The sequence below is a fragment of the Falco naumanni genome, chromosome 7 (assembly GCF_017639655.2).
Source record: "Falco naumanni isolate bFalNau1 chromosome 7, bFalNau1.pat, whole genome shotgun sequence".
Taxonomy (NCBI): Eukaryota; Metazoa; Chordata; class Aves; order Falconiformes; family Falconidae; genus Falco; species Falco naumanni.
In genome coordinates this window covers 7,366,434-7,386,395 of record NC_054060.1, presented here as the reverse complement: position 1 = coordinate 7,386,395, position 19,962 = coordinate 7,366,434, and the positions used below count along the sequence as shown (strand labels likewise).

At 45.1% G+C, this 19,962-nt stretch overlaps 1 protein-coding gene and 1 long non-coding RNA gene across 6 annotated transcripts in view; both read left to right on the top strand.

The window, feature by feature from the left end:
- The first annotated feature begins 690 nt into the window (after window positions 1-690).
- Window positions 691-4,900, top strand: LOC121091645. Its single transcript, XR_005828989.1, has 3 exons — window positions 691-782; window positions 863-992; window positions 4,817-4,900. It is a non-coding gene; the product is annotated as an uncharacterized LOC121091645 (long non-coding RNA).
- A 13,761-nt stretch (window positions 4,901-18,661) lies between these two features.
- The window catches only part of MEF2A (myocyte enhancer factor 2A), a 92,855-nt gene continuing 91,554 nt past the window's right edge, over window positions 18,662-19,962 (top strand). For 2 of the 5 annotated variants that reach the window (XM_040601906.1, XM_040601905.1), the window contains exon 1: window positions 18,665-19,053. The gene's annotated coding sequence lies outside the window, so the exon portion shown is untranslated. Of the gene's footprint in view, window positions 19,054-19,962 lie in introns of all 5 variants that reach the window. The other 3 variants (XM_040601908.1, XM_040601904.1, XM_040601907.1) reach the window with 3 other exon arrangements.

Here is a 19,962-nt window from a genome sequence, read left to right as displayed (position 1 = left end):
GTAATTTTAAAGCACAAGGTCTTATATTTGTGTCCCTGATAGAGAGGTTTTTCAAAATTTTATGACAACATGCAGAATATTTATAGGTATTGACTGCAGGGTTCAGGACAAAGATCTGTTGTCCTTGAGGCAAAATAACAACCCTGACTTTACCTACTATTTGCCTCTCAGTGTAATCAGCCTGGAACTAAGACTGCAGTTGTTATTTGACCTGTGTATGACAGAAGTTTTCTTTCTCTCACTTCTGCTTTATTTCTTTGTAAAAATCAGTATTTATACTTACTGAAACAAAGAGCACTTTGAATCACAACATGAAGTGTGTGTTCTTTAAAAAGTTATAAAGGAGTCTTTTTTTTGTTTGATTTTTGTGTTACTGGAACATTCATTTCTGTTTGAGAGGAAACTTGCTCGATGTGGACAATAAAGATGTTAAGATCAGGATGAATGTCTGAGAGATAATAATAGTGAATAAAAAAAATGCAGCAGTTCGGGACTCATATTTTCCAGGGACTGCAAGAACTCAGTTCTGGGCTGTGTTTTAAATCTAAGCCCCATTGTTCCTGACTGGGTTCTGAGTCTGTCCGAAAGACGACTTCTTTGTTGCTTTGAGCAGCTTCAATCTGAAGCACTCGAACTGGTTTCATATTGTAAGCAAAAAATTTTAAGATGTACATGTATTTTCATTCTTCCAGCTACAGGATGTAAAGCAAAGCATCTTTTCACTGTTTCCTGTTGAACACGAGCGGAGTACGCTGACACCGGCACAAGTAATTTGACCTACAGTGAGCCTGTGTGTGGGGTGGCCAGCAGTTATCAATGGTACGTGATATGTGCCATTAATATATTGCTCCTCTTATGCCAGGGAACATGCCTTGTGAGGCAGCACAGCGCTAGCGAAAGCTTCACCTCAGGCATCCCGACAGCCTGGCTTATGTGTTGTGGTGATGCTGGCTGTACAAGCTGACAGGATTTGTTCTCCCGAGAGATACGAGGTAGGCGAGAACATTTTTTTTTTTTTCCTCTTGACTGTGTTGCACTTGGTAGCAATAATCATACACTTGCAGTGTCAGGACCAGAATTTAGTTGTGCCCTTTTACAGGTGAATACCCTAGGCTGGCAGTACAGGGTTGTTTTTCTTCTTTTCTTTCTCAGTCAATATGATTGTGTTTGGGGTTTTTTTACAAAGCAAGTGGTACTTCAGCTGTGAAACACTGAGCGTGACCCACCCTTGGATGCTTTGCCATTCACCCTGGCTGTGTGCAGGACACTGGGAAGCTGCTTCCTGTTCACGGATGGGATTTGTTAGTGGGTAAAGTTATTCTCCTTGTAAGAAGTTATTTGGAAATGCTGTCACCCACCCTTTTAACACTCACCAGTTAAACTTCTTCCCTTTCAAAATGCCCCCACAACATTTCCTGGCCCAGCCCAGCACCTCCCTTTTGCTTCTGTGTCTGTGCCTGTCTCCAGTGTCACATCATGTGTGAAACAGCCTTTCATACCAAGAACTACGAGAGTCCCAGATTCCTGTGTCACACTGCATTTGTAAGCCTAACTCTGCTATTGACAGATTGCTGGTCTGTGAGACGGCTGTGACAATAGAACCTGGCAAATATTAGCCTGGAAGATACTCGGGGGGGGCTTGTTGCCATCAGCAAACCTGGGGTCCCTAAGAGGTCATTGTCAGCAGCGTGCGGGGTGAAGCCATCCGGTAGGATCGTGTTAGTGCTAGCACAGAGCATGAACTCCTGAGAGGGGACTTGGCACTGGCTGATGCTCAAGGGCAACTGTTGGAGCAGCTTGTGAACAGGCAGCTTGCCAGCTAGACGGGCATAGCTGTGGACAGCTAATAGACCGTGTGTGTGTAGGGAAGGCAAGATGCACAGCTGGGAAATGGGGAAGAGATTTCTGCAAACTTCTGCTCTGAGGGGTAAGAGTACGTTCAGGCGATGCCAATCCATGGAGGAGTAAAGAAATGATTTCTGGCAGCTAAGACAGGTTCTTGGTCCGGCTGAGTCTGACAGAATGCTGTGGGGGAGAACTGGAGATGTCATGGTTAATGAGTATGGAAATTATATCAGTAGCTTGGCCATCTAGGTTTTAAATGTTGTCAATCTATAACATACAGTACTTCAGTCTAACATTTTCTGGCTGCCTAGTTTAAGGCATAAAAGCAGGCAGCCTCTCTGTAATGAGTCAGTATCTATAGACAGCAAGCTGTTGCTAGCAAAGCAGAAATCTTGGCTTGTCATCTCAACATGTTTAAATTAATCAGAAAAGATGGGGGGGCAGGAGAGGAAGAGGGGTGGGTTTCTTTTGTTTTCAAGTCTTTGACTCACCTGACAAACTGAATTCCCCATGATTTTTATGTCTCCCTGCTAGGCCCGCAGGAGTGTTATCTTAATTCCTCTCTTCTCAGCTGTGTGCACTCCAGCTCATGAGCTATTCGGTGACCCTCTTGCCCAGGTCATCTTTACATCCTGGAGTGGATTTAGAATCTGTGCCACCAATGCTGGGATAAGGCAAAACCCATTTACTGTAAACACGTTGCCACCCAGCATTTCGGTCCTGCAAAGGATAATTACCGAAACTCCAAGGCAAAGGTGTTGTGTATTTTTTCAACTGGTGTATGGAAAGGATCCTCTTCGAGTCTAATGAGTCTGTGGCTCTTGCAGACATCCAAGTGAGCCTTGCTGTCTCCAGAAGAGACAGAAAGTGACTCTGGGAAGGCAGAGTGTGGAATCTGACACTACTGTGTAATTGAGGAAAAAGAGGCCATATGCATTATTTATGAGCCTAAGGCTGGGCTTAATGTTAACAAGTGAGAAGAAAGCGGCTTCAAAACACTGGCTTTCTGCTCTTCCCTGTAAGAAAGGCTTCTGTTTTAAATTGCTTGCATTTTAGAGCAGGAGGGAGACAGAGCTGTTATTTATACCGCGCCTTATTTCATGTGCGTGGTGGTGTACAGGATTGAGGGAGAGGCAAGGATTGCCCCAAGGAGCGCACTCTGTTCGCTCATGCTGTGGCAAAGATGTGTCACACATGCTGCCCTATAACTAGCTAATCCCAATCAGCTCCAGGCAAAAGATTTCACTGCAAGAGAGAAGCAGGCAGAGTTGCTACCCATTTGGCATTTCCATTGGGCCGGGACAGTTTTAAAAAGCTGAGGCATTTTCTCTGAATCACTCTATCCACCAGATGCCCTCTCCTTGCAATCACTGTCCAACTTTGGAGTTAGATGAGCTGGTCTTGTGGCTTTTGTTCTCTTATGGATCCCCTGTCAGCAGGGTCTATCCTGTCTGCTGTTAGGGTACAGGCTGGAAATGGCATGAGCAGTCCAGCTCAGGCTTTTGCAAAGTCTCACTGCAAAATTCCGCAGATGTGCTGGGGGTTTGGGTTTTTTAGCTGTTGTTTTCTAGAGAAACCAGGCCTGGCTGGCTAATGTGAAGTTTTGCTATTAGTGATGGCAATGTGTGATTATGGGCAGCAAAAGGTGTTAGGTACTAAAGAGCATGGGATGCTGAGCTGCCTCTTTTCCTGGGAAAACATGGTGCGGGCAGAGGTGTAGGGCAAGTGTCTCCCTGTGGAGAGTTCACCTTCCTTACTGAGCAAGTGTTGCAGTCGCTGTCTGCATGGCAGTTGCACCTGGAGGCCCCAAGCAGAGCTTGAACTCTTGCTGGACTTCTTTCCAGGTAAGCATATCCATTAAAGACCTCACCGCAGCAGGGTAAAGCTCTTCTCTCAGTCCCACCCGGCAGATGTAAGTGACACTGGCTGTTGGTACCCGCTGGATGTAGCCCTGCTTGGGTTGGAGCCTGTGGTTGGCATGTTTCTGTTGCAGATCTGACACCCAGCACTAATCCATGGGCTTGTATTTCCAAAAGTTGTATCCTGGTATTTTCTGCAGGCCCTAAAAGGTAAAAATACCCACCAAAACAACCCACTTTCTGCTCTTTGTAAAGGCCACGGGCTTATCTTGTCGCCATTGCTGCATTACAGCCAGTTGTCCTTTCTATGGTACAAAATTTAGGTGCTTTTTTGCTTCCTGGTGTGATCCTGAGCAGCTGGTGCTTTGTTTCTAGGAGGAAAATTAGCCCGGTGGGTTAAGTTGAGAATAACTAGGTTTCTGTAAAAGTCAGGACACAAAAAGTGAACACCGTTGCGCTGGAACTGATGGGGGGAAAAGTACTCTGTGCCTTGATTTCTAACACTGGCTCATTGATTCTTCTCTTGGTTCAATCAGCAGTTACTGCTTCTCCTTAATCCGGGTTTATAACTACTTGGTGGAGTGGGTTCTTAACAGAGATACCCCTGAGAAATCCGAACAGCGGGGTGGCGGGGAAGCTGAAGAACACTGGGATCTCACCTGCGGCCCAGAACAAATGTATTAGGGCAGGGAATTGGTGTTTCTAATGGGCTCCACTTGAAAGTCACTTTGCAGGCAGCTTTGTGGCTGCACAGCTTGCATGATGTCCAGAGGGGCCAGAAGGCACGCACCTGAGTGGGGAAAACCAATAGCACTTTTTTTCTAATATGAAAACAGGAGTAGTGTGAAGTTTTCCCTGCCCCTGAGCTTATTACAGCAAAGAAGGTAATGGCAGGAAGGACTAAAGAATAAGGATGATTTTTGTAAAGGTGGGGTTGGAATAGGAGAGGCTGGAGGTGAGGCACGGTGGGGGAGGAGGCAGCCTGTGTGGGGACTAGTGAGTCACGCATCCTCCAGCAAGCAGCACTGACTCACTGGGAAGATGATCGTGCTGCTGTTCCCTTTCTGCTAAGGCTGAGGAACAGTCAATTGATTCTCAACTTTACTTTGCAGGCTTCCCAGTTAGAGAGTGAGATGTAAAAGGGAAGAAGCTGGAGATAATGGAAAACTGAAGCGAGAAGCAAAGGTGAAGCCAAGGCAAGTGCAGCCTGAGCTGCTGGCGTTTCTGCAGGGGATCCCTGCCGCAGGGGGAGGGGAGAATCCCCTGGTGCATGGGCTGGATGCCGAACAGCGGTTCAGCTCCTGCAGCCAGGCTGTACACCAGGTCTCCAATACCCGTTTGTGTTCTCTGTGCTGCAGGGTCAAGGCTCGGGTGCTTTCAGCACTGCTGCTCCCAGCGAGGCACTCCTCGGAGCCAGACTTCGTAGCATGCCACCTGGGAGAGGTGCCACCCACCTCCGCTGCAGATTACAGTTAAGTGCGATCAGTGAGGGTGTAATTCTGGTGTTTGTTTTCTCCTGTCCAGCTTGTAATGCTTAATAGCTAAGGAGAGCTATCACTCAATCTGCAGTATCTGCAGATTTCTAGAAGAAAATGTATCTTTTTATTACTTGGGTACACAGGAGACTAATTCTGCGTGGCTGAGGAAGGGGACCAGAAGACCATGTGGTTTCTTCCTCCTCTGCGAAAGGAGGAAAGAAAATGTCTAAAAAGAATCCAAAACGATCCTAAAAGCTGGCTCACACTCAGCTTGTTACAGCTTGAGAGAGATTTCTTATGAGCACAGTGTGAAGAGCCCTAATACACAATGTGGTGCTGTAATTATTTTCAAAGCAGCGAATGACTCTGGGTGTGTTTGTGCAGCGAGTGTTGAGGGCAGGGGCTGTAACTGCCCAGTACAGCCAGTCCCCAGCTCTGGGATCAGAAAAAGTGATAGCAATTGCAAGTCGGTGCTGCAATTTTCTTTCGCATTACAAGTTTTATGTGGGTAATGTGAAGCAATTAATGAAGCAGAGCAGTGCTGCAGAGGGGGAATAATTTTAACGCTCTTTTTAAAGACACTACTAAATCAATGGGGCAGTTTAAAAAGGAATGATAGCCTGGAGATTAGGGAACTTAATACAAGAAATTAGGCAGGGTTTCGAGAGCGATCAGATCTCAAGTAGGCCGGTGCGTTGTGATCTGCTGCGTGGACATTTGTATGTTTGGCACACACCAGCAAAGGCAGAACTTGCTGACTTTTAGGCCTAACTAGTCAGACTTAGTCAGAAGTAAAGATCCCCAGGACTTCGAAAAGGCACTGAGAGATTGCGGAGCACAAGCTACGCTCCGGCTTTCTACTGTGCAGGAGCAGTATTTTTCCACTCCTGTCGTAGGTCTTCTGACTACCAGCTACAGAAGCGATGTCTACATGGTCTTTTGAAGGCAGATACGAGCTTACTCTGGCTGCTGTCCAAGAGAACCAGAAGCCATGTAGCTGCAGCTAATGTGCTACATGCCCAAATTATTGTGGCCTGCTGAGAGGCAGGATATTAGCTTGAGCTCAGGTCTCTGGCCGACGCAGACCATGAGTAAAGCAAGTTTTCACGTGCATGCGGAAAAGCATGTAGACAAGGATAGGCAACTTGCATAGGGTTTGGAAAGCCATTTTTATTATCAGTGAGGGCGGGTTAGCTGACCCTGTGAAGATCAGGCAAGCACAACTCGCTGTGCGTCCTGCCCTGAGCACAAAGAGCAACACCATGTGGCTGGCCTCGGAGCCAGCCAGCTTCTCAGGGGCCAAAGAAAACTCCTGCGTGAGCCTGGTCCAAATTCTGTGGGCCTCCAGTTGGCTATCCCTGTTGTAGGCATACCCAGAGTTTCTCTTCTGTTTTGGATAGCAGTGACTCGTTACGGACAGGGAGGGTTTGAATTCCGTCCTCACTGGCTCTGTGAGTTTCTGCAGGAGCTGTATAATGTGGCACCTGATTGTCCGCGTTGAATTCTGAACGGTGAAGGTGTACGTGCGCCTATAACGTGTTTGTGCAGTCCAACTCTTAGGAAAGACTATCTCCGTTTTGGATGGATGTCTTTGCTGGTTTTTTTTCTTCCTAAAATTTTTGATTTTGTTAATTTTGAAGACTGCTTTGCTTAGGAAAGTTCACCATGTATTATTATTTAATGTTAATGAAGGAAGCACTGTGTGCATACGTATATGTGTGTATGTACACATGTATAATACAAGAAAGCAGGTATGTCTGTGTGTAAGTATGTACATAAAATTGAGGTTTGCCTATCTTAGAGCGATACATAAAGATATTAAGGATCCACATCAAAAACTAGGAAAGCATCGTACTGTGTACTAGGCAGTGCCATGGTACGGTGAATCAGGGACCTTTTTTACCTTTCACTCAAAACGTGTAGCCCTCATCTCTTGCTCTTATATTTCCCCATCTGCAGCATTTCTGGAAAGCCAGAGCATTTGAAAAGCAGGAATTTGTCTCGGTTAGTGAGGACAGAACCACAATTTGAACAGGAATAATGTTTAATAAAAACAGAGCCATCAGGTGAAATCCTGGACCTATTGGGGTCAAGGGCACAACTCTATTGTTCCTCCACAGACTCAGGGTTTTGCTCATATCTTGTTAGCATTTGCCTTTTCTGAATTTGAGGCATTAGTCCTATAATGGAATAGATAAGCTAAAAATAGAAAACAGTCTGACCTAAAATAGTTTGACATCCATATCATAGTACTTATTGTCTGAGAATACATCTAAATGACATGTTGATTAATCCTGAACCGAGGAAAATGTGATTCATTGGAAAGAACTGGGATTGTACCAATAATTCACTACCAGAAGCTACACAGCCATCGACTCAGTGTGCACTGTTTCCAGTAAAACTTTTTATTTGCAAGCTGTCAGATTCATCTGCCATTTTCCCAGCTACTTTGGTTCACTTCTGAGTGGCCTGGACAAAATACTCCAATCCAGTTCATGTGGGCTATCAGCTACTTTAGTAAAGCAACTTTTCCCCCTGCCTTTTATTGAAAACAAAACAGTCACATCAAGTCAGGTTGCTGTGAGCAGCTTTTAAGAGAGACGTCGGTTGCACTTAGTGCACAGCTGGGGCCAAAGTGAAGCTGTGTAAGTGCCTGAGCTATTCAGCTGGAAATTACATCTTGTGCAGGAACCGAAATGTCAAGTTCCCCAGTCCCCCTCACAGCCAGAACTCTGACAACTCCCCTTTTCCCATGACTCTTCCTCACTTTCTTACAGATGTAACTGTGCTTTCCTTCAGATACAATAAATCATATATGGGAATGCCACAATCTAAAGCAAAGCGAGCTGTCACCCAGGACTTCGGATGACAGCCACATTAACGAGTAAACAGAGCCCACAGGAAAGATGCCTTTTGAAATGCACTGTTTGTGTCAGCAGTGCTAGAACTAAGAAACCAAGAAAACAATGAGGGGGCAAAAAGGGAATCATCAGATGCACCTAAAGCTATGAGCTATAAAGTCAGATCGGTCAAGAAAAGCTCAAACATGAGCAAATCATTGGGACAACACATAAATTATATTTTCCATAAGCAGTAAGACAGCGTTGTGACGAGAGGAAAGCACTAAAAGAAAGACTAAATGTAACCATGTGAAGAGAAGGGAGCAGGAATGAATGTGTTTCTTATTTTGGAACCTTCTCATGGCAAACAAGCAAGACTTGAGCCAAAAATCTTCAGGACACAGAAGGAAGTTGGAACCGTTACACTGCCGCATGGCTCACAAGCAAGCTGGCATGAAGAAAGGGATCAGCTATACATTGTTTAGAAGGAGCCACGCAGAGCATGCAGTATTACATGCATCCCCAGGGCATTTGGAGGCAATGACTATCAACAGTTAGTGGAACTGGTCCAAATTTATAGCAGTGTAACTGAATGATAATTTCATTCTTGATGGAGAAGCAAAAATGTGCACCAGAACAAAAGAAACAACTGGTGGTAGGGTATAGAAATGGTGCTGGGGAAATGGCTTGGCTTTACTTGCTATTGCAAGTTCCCTCAATTCTGACTCCTGTAGCATATGCTCTGAAACTAGTTACTCTTCCATTGAACCAGTCCTTGAATAATAATTCTCTGAAGGAGCCTTTCAGATCAACATGATGAGAGGCAAACAGTATTAGCTGCAGTTCTCGTATTTGTGGTTACTTCATGTTGATACAAACAAAAGTGCTTGGTCTTGGATTAACAATAGCTGTGGTTTAGGTTTTATTCTTTCAGTGATCCCCAAATTATGCTTGCGTGCATAATTTGGTACTAGAGGCAGAATAAACATCAACTGTAATAGCTGAATTTTTAAGGTTAATATTAAGGCTAAGTACATAACATTCATCTTCTGCTGAAGAAAGCACGTATACTCTGGTTGAGGGGGAACATGAAAACCATGTCTGAGAGAGCAATGGCTGATGGCTTAGTTCTGCATGATAAAATAAATAACTTCGATTAACTTCAAGCTCCAGTACCTCAGATGTTTGTTGTCACAGAGCAGCAGCTTGGCTGATTTGCAGCTCTGGTTTAGTCGACATGTGTTAACAGAAATTGCTCAATTTACATGGAGTACTTCAATCTGCTGTTTTAGAAGTTTGTCTCACATAGGCTAGCATTTCAGCTTTTGAATAAATGGAGGACTTGTAAGGGTCATTACAGAAATTGCTAAAGCTCCTGCAAATGTTATAGGCCAGACAGATTGCTGGCTGAGATGCATAGCATGCACATGTCCCTGCAGATACTTCCTAGGTAATGGTACTGATTGAGATTTTAATCTGGACAAAGTGCTGGAGGCAACTTTCTTTCCGACACTCTATTATCCTGATAATAATATGCTTAATTTTTTCCTGTTCAGAATGTGTGGTCTGCTGCAACTGTGCAGTGTGCACACAGTGCTGTTTGGAGCAGGGGGAGGAACAGCAAACAAAATTCACGCTGCAGCAAAGGGCCCTTACAGCACAAGTCCCATCGCATGGAGGACAATGTATTTTTACCTTGGATGGATAAGCCAAGTAACCACCACGGGAAAGGGCTGCGTTTCTTCCCACCGGCTGCAGGGCGACTCCTTGCTGGTTCTCAACAGCCACATAGGAATACGTTTGAAGCACAGCCTGCTGCTGGGACTATGTAGTATGTTGTAAGGGCATATCATTTTATTGTGCATATGCATCTTGCATCCTCCCTAGTGAGATGCTGATCCATAACAGTCTTCTAAAATCTCACACTACACAAAGAATTCAGACTAGTTTCCCACGACATTCTCCATAAAAAAATTTCTTAGAAAAGATAACTCAGTCAGGAAGTGGGAACTAGGGGGCTAAATTCCTTCATTCAAGTCAGTCTCCCATTGGTAAAGGAGTTAAAAAACTGTCCCTATATGACTACTCCCAACTATGCTTCCCTAACTTCAGTAACAGTTTCTAGAGATGGAGGGTGAAGCTATTTGCGAAAATCAAGCTTTATTTGCTTTTTATTCATTAGAGATTTTTCTGCTAGATTGAATTACTAATAACACTTCATTATTAAAATTTATGAAACCTAGATTTACTTTTCTGTATCTGTATCATCTTCTGATCCTTAGTACTTTTCATCAAGCTCAAGGAATGAAAACAAACTCAGCTGTCCCATGTTTGTTCGCAATTACTTTGACCAGGATCATGTTAGCATTGTTACATACTTGTTATTAAATGATGGCAGAATGCACGTTTCTGGGACAATGCAGAAAACCCATTCTTACCTTCAGCAGTTTACAGCTGAAATTGGTGGAGTGTACCAAATCTGCTGGGAGAGCCAGAGAAGGTATTGCTGCTTTTACAGCTACTTCTGTACCTCTCTCTACGTTGTCTGCAGAGATAGCTGTGAATTTGGCAAACTTTCTTTCTTTATGTGTCCAGTTGTATCTGTTGCTTGAAGTGAATGCACATACCCTAGGCAATGCACATAAGATTTCTGGGTTTTTTATGGCTAGTTGAAAGTCTTTCAATTTAAGTTAGATTAAGCTGTATTGGATTTAGTTAAGCTAGCGCTGGGTAGCCAGTTCTATTCTGGACTAAGAGTGATTTGTGTCAATTTACCTTAAATCCGTTCCTAATTGACTTGCGCTGAACTGAACTAACACCTGATTTATGCCCTCAATTATCCCATTTTAACCAACAGCTCAGGCACGCTGTCCGGTTCCAGCAGCCTAACAAGTTACCGCACATCGGTTGAGGCATGGTAGCTGCAGCATGCCTTTCTTTAGCCTGCAGCAAACGTGAGGTTCAGTGTGTCAGCTTAACCTCAGGGCCAAGAAAAAGAGAAGTCTAAACTGGTTTCTTCCATCTGAGATCGCCACAGGCTAAGAGCAAACACACATGGTCAATTACTGTGGCTCGGTTGGTGCATGGTAAGTTGTCAAGCATGTCAGTACGTGAATGAGATCACTCATTCATGTATTCAGACTCTGAAAGTATCTTTTTAAACTGGTGTTACATAAACAAGTGTAACTATGGACATGGACACATGGACAAATTAGTGTGGGGATAACAAGTCTTTATGTGTCAGCTTTTTCCATATGCATACCTGCATGAAATGCAGGGTCACTTGAGGTAGCCTCATCCTCTTTTACCCAGGGGGAAGGTATAGCTAAGGCATGGTAAATTCAGAGCCTGGCTTCCATTGCAGTAATGGTTTTAATCTAGTCCAGAACAGTTCAGCTTGGTTAAAGTGTAATAAGACAGATTTAAACCACTTCTACACCAATTAAACTATACCTATTGTGTATTTTACTCTCTGCTTAGGTGGCACAGTTCTGCAGGTCTAATCTCTGAATTAATAGGAGACTTTCCATTGATTTTACAGAGCAGTTTGAAGACCCTTAATTTTAGAGTCTAATTTAAAGATGAACTTGCATCTTTTTTTAAAAACCATTGAAAAAACAAGCTCCAAGGTGAACAAAAGAAACCCAACAATCCCAAACTTTCAGCTTTCCTCCCAGATAACACTAGTTTTCTTACTCCACCCTGTGGGAGAGCTAAGAAGAAATTCGCTTTTTTTCCAGAGGAACACAACAGGATGTGTTAAACTGAAATTAAAGATGCAAAAGTACCAAACCCAGGATGAGTCTGGACCCTTTCAAACTAGGACTGGGGCCAATGAAACACAGGATCAAACAGCAAAATTTTGGATACTTTTCCTTTTTATTCAATAACTTGAACACAATCTCAGTTATCTCTCTCTGCTTTGGTATAATGAAAGGAAAGATGATTGATTAGGTTGTGTGAGATCAGGGGACTGATCCAACACATGGCTGCAGGACCAGGCATTATTATCTTGGCTAACTTGGACACATTTTAAATGCTGCTTCTCACTCTGCTATCAGCCACCACCACCTCTGCAGTAATGTGACAGCAAGAGAAAAAGGATGGGAAGGCGATAAAGTTTGCCCACGCAAGTAGAAAAGAACTTTCTGTCTAAAGCCAGCTGGCTTGGCTTGGAAACGAAATGGCATTTTAGCACGAGGTGACCTGTTTACATGTGTATTGGAGCTTTGTCTCAAAACACTTGTCCTAGATGCAACAACAGGGTCTGTGAAGTAGTTTATCATCAAGTAACCACAGAAAACAGGTGAGCTGCCTCAGTGCCAGTTTGTCTTCTAAACTGTTTGACAGATAAGAAACCCTCCCCAGAGACTGCAACAAATGTGCTGCCGCATTTCATGGTTAGAACTGAGCATATTTTTAGTAAAGGGTTGAGAAAGTATGCAATATTCCTAAATCACAGCCAAGAAAACCATAAACCCCTTAACAAATGCCTGTTCAGATACAGCACTCGGAAACGCGCACCAGTTGATCCATGTTAACGCTTTGGTTACATCTTTAAGGCTTGTTTTCCAGACCTCCAGCAGAGGATGAATGGCATTTTTGCCTTTTACCTGAAAGGGCCAGAGGGAGCAGGGCAGCTGATGTCTGTTATTTATCCTGTGGGACACAGACCAAACAGCCTATGTGTACCCCCAGAGAAATCAGTGGGAAATACACAAATGACGTATTTGTACTGAGGAGTCCGGACACCATTATAAAAGACCCAAAATCCAAAACTGCCCCAATTTCGTAAGTTAACTGCTTTTAAAAGTTTATTTGTTATGCCTTGTATGTTGTAACAGATCATGGAGAGCCATTGTAGGCTCTGTATATGAAGCTTACGAGATCAGGGCAATAAAATATGCCTTTTCATATGTGCAGTTTGGTCAGTGGAGTTTACAGTGAAGCAGATAAAAAAACCCCCAACACTTAAACTTGCATTTTAAGAGCAGCACTGGCTGGTTGCTGTGGGAGAGCTGAGGGTGCTCTGCACAAGTCAGGAGCAACCTATCTGGCTTTTAAGAGTTCCACAAGTCTTTTGTCACTTGAAGAGGCCCCATCATCTTCAAATCTACTTTAAAAAGTAGTTCAAAGGCTTTTCAGGTATTATGGTCTCCTGCATCTATTTCTGTCCCTTTTGTTTCCTAACAGCATGGGATACTGACCACACATACTGCTGTCAAATATAGAAATTAAACTTAGAGGACAAAAGGAGACATTTTCTCTTTAATCTCTTGGAAAATTTTCCAGAATAAAGCAAAGTTCTTAAATTGATAATATCCCTTTAAGAATTTATTTGCCAGGTAATGTTAGAAGAAAAAAGACTTTAAGGTCAGTTTGAACATTAAAAAGACCCCCTTTTAAATCAATTTCTAATCTATATTAGAGATAATGGCAAGCAGTGTTTGAACAGGTCTCCAAATGAAAAAATATATTCTACGCCTTAAAAATGCAAATAACTTTAAAATCCTTTAAAGTGATTTCTAGCTCTTTGGCAAAAAGGCAAGATCTATCCTAAGAAATATTTTGTTGTGTAAAAATAGTTTGGTGTTACAATATATGACAGTCATAATATGTGTTAAGCTACAAAATTGCTAACAGATGAAGGCCTGCAGTTTTTGAATAATGTGGTAAATATGATTGGTTTTTTTAGAGGGATGAAATAATATGATACCATCAAAAGAGAAAAGTACATTTTAATAATGAAAATATTGAACATAACTATTTTTCTTTAGATCTGCTAAGCAATCTGTGTGTTCTCTATAAGATGTCAAACTATACTGTGCATATGTACACTTTGCTCTCTCTATAAATATACATGTGCATGACACATTTCTAAAAGCAGTAAATGAGTGCTGGGGAAATACAGAAACAATGAAGTTCCTAAGAGAGGAGGCTTATTTTTTCAAGTTATTAAAAGAAGGTGGCAAGCATTCATGAGGATATGAAAATTTAAAGCTGTCTGCAGGAAACTCTGAAAACCTCTGGTTAAGGCTGCTGCCAAAAAATCTCAGCTATGTTATGTCAGAATGGTTAATTGCAAGCTGCAATTTTAATGAATGGAAAGATATGGCAAAAGCAGGAAGTTTCTGAGGCAACAAAGAGCAACCATGAAAATAAAATACCAAAGGTTGTAATCTTGAATGCTGTTGGATGCAGGAATTTCCATCCCTGCTCTGACTCCTTTTCCTACTGTGCAGTTTGCCAGCTGTCTGGCTAAGGGAAGAGGTAAGCTGTTCTGGATATCATCTCCTGGGCTCAAGGCAGCACTTGTTATGTCTGTGTGAAGAAGTCAACTTCTTCGCGTTTGTCATCATGGGTGTTTACAGAAATGCAGCTTAGGAATAAGGGGAGGAAAGGCAAATGTCAGAGTGCATTAAATAATGTATTTTCTTTACTTTCCAAGAAGCTTGCTCGCAGCACGATGTTACTATTTATATCAGAACTCTTAAACCCAGCTGTTGGTTCATGTTAACATGCAGGATGGTGAGAAAATCCCAGCAGAAGAGCGTGAATCCCTGAGAGACTTGTGTTCTGTCGTTGTGAGGACCTATAAAATACCACAAGTTTTGCTGAGGTATGGATCAAGCGTGCAGTCGGTGATACATGCAGTGCAAATATTTCTCGTGTTGATCCTCCAGTATTAGAAGGCCAACAGCAAAGGAAAACAAGAAGTGCCAAATGCTGCAGCAGACAACTTCAGATAACTGAGCTTGAACCCCTGGCTGGAAAAGTTTGAAAGAGAACTTTTACCTGTATCTAAAAATGAGCAAATATACTGTACACCCACATTACAGCATTCTTAGACAAGCTGTGTCTGATCTAATCTTATGTACCTTGGCCACAAGTTTTGGAAAAACAAATATTCCCAAGGCAATCAGATTAGTGAATGTACTGTATAACGATGTGGAAATATTAGTGGTTTACAGAGAGCAGTTTATGAAATGGATTGAGTGAATTTAATTCATGCATTGTCAGGCAATTTCGACTTAACTAAAATAAGAAAATCCTTACTTGATTGTATCTGTCTTGAGTGGAACATCAGAGCCAAACAGTAGTGTAACAGCAGTGCTCCGAAGCACGGACAGGGAGGTCAGGGGAGTTTGTTCCAAGCCAGCTTTCTGAGCGCGAGAAGTCTGTGTCTGTACTGAAGTGGTCATTCTGGGGTTAACAGCGTTACCCAAAGCCTTCATGGAAAGAAACCATTATCTGCTCCTCTCTGATTTCCTGCTCCCTAGGTGGGAGTCCCCCCTGCTCCTATCCTTTGTTTCTAACACAAGTTCCCATCCTGAAATGCTGTGAGTACAATTTGGTTTTGTTGCAATAAGTAGTGCTTTACAAAATCTTCATTCATAAGAGTATTTCCACCATTGTAAGTGAAACAATGTTAGGAATTAATCTGGCCTGTGATTTTAAGAAACCTTGTTCTTAGACCCTCCTTCCCTGTGAAGGATAACTTAATTATTAGGTAAATACACAAAAGCAAAGTGACATTCCCTATTCCTCTTACCTATAATTTTAAAAGTCCTGCATTTTGTTTTTATACAAAGTTCACCTTTAGAAGCTTGAGGCCAAGAATTTTTCTCCAGGGCATAAGATGAAAAAGCTGATTTCTAGACTGTGAGGAACATTTGAAAGGAGGCCTGAGGAACAGCCATGGTACATCTCTGGAGTGTTTTGTAAGAAGGTCCTAAAATGTAAGCTAAAAGTTAGTGGAGATAATGGTTTTGGTGGTAGTGCCTCCAAAGTACCTTGAATGAGTGGGTGGAAATGCACTGGAATAGAGATGCAAGGGAAAGCTTTATTGCCATAACAACTGCTGGATGATGATTCTGACTGTGAGGCTATTTAGTTACAATTGAGAATACTGGTGTCTCTTTCCCCCCCTATATTTTTCTTCATATTTCTGTTGCATATTTCTCCTTGCATATCATGGAAATCACAGTGTCTGCTATTTGATGGAGGGAAGAGAAGTCAGGTGGTTCTTCTTTGTCTCTGGGTTGTACATAAGATGGGCAGGAATGTGTTCAGCAGTTATTCTTTTATATCTCAAGAGTGATCCTAGCAGATGCTTGTGGTAATTTTTACTCGTTATATTGAAACTCAAGTGTGATGTTCTCTGGGGTTTTGTTATGTTCTAAGGTCTTATAAAGATCGTAACTTTTTTCTCTGTAGTCTGGATTTTTTTCTTAATCCAAGAAGCTTTGCATCCTTTGGATTATCCAGGTGCGTTTGGCCTTTGCAGTTGTCCTGGAAATCAAACTTGATGCAGAATGTGGCCACCAAGCCATGCAGTGATTTTAGTCATTTCGATACGTAATTTCTTCTACAGTTTTATTTGTGTCACCCTAAGGGGTGGTATTTTTCATTTATGCTGTTGTGACATGTGAGAACATCTGTGACCTCCCCGCCACCCGTTCTTTTTCACTAGCAGTCCCAAGAGGGGTCTGCAGAAGCAGATGTAGCAGCACATCATCGCATATGGAAAACAACATCTGTACTTTCAATTGGATACCGTATTTTGCACTTCCTTTTCTCAATTGTTACATAGAACAGTGTTTCAATTGAGGGAGGAATGCATTTCAGTGGGAAGGACACTGCTGTGTACCCCTTAACTATTGTTTGCAAGGCATATATGGAAATCCCTTGAGCAACACATGCTATGCTTATTCTTGTAGTGCCACTGAAAAGGACAGGTTAGAACCAATTATTTATCTCTTTGCTTTCCTCCTTTTTTTTTTTTTTTTTTGTGACATCTTAGAATAATGTGGTTATGTACTGAAATTAATTAATGAGTATATCCAGAAGCCCTTGTTCGGGCCTTGCTTCAGTGTCTTGCTCAGTCTTCCACTGACTTTTATAATTTAAATAAAGAATTCAGGATTTCATCTAACATCTTTTCAGCATATTGCTGTCTGGGAAGATGTCATAGTATTAATTATTAGATTCTAGTAGTGGACCTTACAGATATTATGCATGATAGGTATAGTGATGAAGAAGAGAATAAGCCATATTCATATAAAAATCAGTGACATCTGGACTGTTCATGTTGAGAATTGTAAGAAAACTGTATGTATTAAAATATCTTCCTGATTATTATACTTTAGTAACAATCGGCTTGAAAAGAGGATAGTAGATGGCAATATTTGTATTTGATTTTTTTCTTTGTCTTCCACACCTCTTACTACCTTTTTCCCAGATCCACAGTGAGAAGTGCATAGATCTACATTTTGCCTTTCAATCGTGTGGCTGTCACACTGCATGTTGGGTGTTCTTGTCATCATTTTTTGCATCCTGTTTTCTAACCATTTGTGGAGCTACTTTTTTTTTTTTTTTACTTAGTTAATGATAACAGTCTTCCAAATATAAAAAAAAAAAAACACCCTCTGTTTTCAGTTTTCCAGAGAAAGCCCCTTTGGTTCTGGAGTGCTGAGGCAGAGACGTGCAGGTGCCACCAGCGATGCAGTGCGCTGCAATGGCTCCCACTGTTTCACTCCGAGACTGCGGGTATCTTTCAGGATAAATCCAGAGAAGCTGTAGAGTGCAGATGATTTTTGGCAAGTATCTTTTGATCATCCAAATTTTATTTTTGGGTCATTCTTCAGCTGCTACCTTCTGTGAAGGAGAAAAATGCCAGTTTTATGTCTTTTATTATGTATTCCCGACTAGTCTTTTCTACTTAAAGCAAAAATTAACGGGACCTCTAACAAAAGATAACGTGAGCTGGAGATGGATGGAGGAGGAACTGAGGTGGACCGCCACCATTGCCTGAAAGTGAAGACAAAGCTCATGTGCTTATAAAGCAGTCATTTCCACACGCAGCCTGTCCGAAAAAAAATGAAAAAGAAAATTATAGTGGGGGTGGTGGGTTCTGTGAGGGTGATAGAGGTTGTGGGTGGCAACTGGTGTTGGAGGATGTAGCCAGAGCCCCAGTGATCAGGCCTTGGAAGAGGAGCGGGTACCGCTTACTGAGATAGTTTTAATTAACTTTAAGCCGGGCTTTGGCCCCCGGGTGCAAAGCTTTGCCTCGCTGACAGCAGGGGGGAATCCGCCTTCCCCCTTCAGGCTCCCCCTCTGGGGGGGCCGCGGGCCCCGACGTCGCGGCGGGCGCCGGTCGAGCCTCGGCCCGGCCGCGGCCGTTGCCCCCGGCAACCCCTCAGCACGTCGCTGCGGGGCCCGGCCCGGCCCGGCCGTGCCCTGGGCGGGCGCGTGGGCGCATGCGCCGCTCCCCGCTAGGGCGGGCCTGGCCGCGTGCGTCACTGGCGGCGAGGCGAGGGGCAGAGCGGCGCGGAGCGCGGCGGCACCCTTGCACGCATGCGCCGTGCCAAGGTTGGGCAGGAGGGGGCACGGCCAAGGGCTTCCTCGGCGGTAGGCCCGCACACGCTCGGCTTTGATTGGCTGCTGCGTCCCTCTCCGCCTTTCTGGTTGAGCGCTCTGCCGTCACTCAAAGCCCCCACGTTTCACTGCGCCCCGCCCACCAACTGCTCTCGGGTTGGCCGGCCCCTTTCATTTGCTGGCACCGCGATTGGCGCCTTCGCCCCGTCACTCCGGCGCGCTGCCCTATCGGCTCGCGGCGCCGCGGGATTGGGTCGGCGGTGAAGAATGTAGACCCGGCCGCTCCCCATGGTAAAACAAAATAATCCGGCGATGTTGGGCGTCCAACCCCGGGCGCTGCCAGACCCGCCGCCGGGCGCAGCCTCCCGCCCCGCTTCCCTACGCTGCTCTCTCCTTCCCGCCCCTGCCTGGCTCGGCTGAGCTCCCGCGGCGACGTACGAGCCGCCCGGAGAAAAGAGCGGAAGGATATTGTTGGGAGACGGCTGCGCCTGAGGAGAGAGTGTGACAGAGGAAGTAGTTCCGGCCCCGATTGGGCCTTGTTTCCCAAAAATAGCGCCCAGCGGGTATCCGTGCGCCGGTGTCAGTGTCTCCTGAGGAGCCTCAGCGGGGAGGAGGCAGGAGCGGCGGCGGCGGGGAGCGAGGGGACGCGGGCGGGTGAGTGAGCGAGGGGGGTCCCTGCTTTTGGGGGCGACCGTGAGGGCGTTCCCCGAGCCCGGCGCCTTGGGCTGGCGGCGAGGAGCGGCGGCGAGCGAGCGGGGTCGGGGGCTGGGGCAGCGGGTGACGGGCGGGGGCAGTCGCCTCGGGGGGCGGCCCGGGGTTGGGGGGGGTGGGGAAGGAGGGTCCCCCCAGCGCCCGTTCCCGCCGAGCCGAGCGGGGCGGGGGGGCGCCGGCGGGGAAGTTGGTGCGGGGGGCGGGCGGGGGAGGGGCGCGGGCCGGCGGCGCGGGGGCGGCGGGCGCGGGGTCCCGCGGGTGGGCAGGTTCCCCGCGGCCGGGGCCGCGCCACAGGGTCCCGCAGCGCTGCCGGGGGCAGAGGATGGACATTTATGGGCCAGGCGAGCGGAGCCTGCCTGGGGGCTGGGGCTCCGGGACCGGAGGGTGGGGTGCGGGGCCCTGGCGTGCGGGGAGCACCCAGGCACGATCGCCTTCGCCTGGGTGGCCAACTTCTCCGCGCGAGGTGTGCGTGGCTGCAGAGGCGGGGAGGAAAAGTACCTTTTGTCCTGCTTTTCGGCAGCCACGTTGGGAAAGCGATATCACGTTGAAAAACAAACAAACAAACAAATCCTTCTCCGAGTCGTTCATGTTGTACGCTAGCGATCGGGGGGGGGGGGGGGGGGGGGGGGGGGGGGGCGCGAGGTGAAGGTAGGGACTGTTAAAGTAGTTGTGCACCGCATAAAGGTGTGCGGCGGATGGGAGGAGAAACTGTTCGCTAATGGATAAACTAGAGGGTGTTTTGTCCAGAGGAAGAAGACTGAAGGTCCAGCAGTGTTGTACTGCAAGTAGGTTTTTGTGTTCGGCAGCTCTGTGCAGAAGTCATGAGGGTAAGAAAAGCAGCTGCTGGGTTTC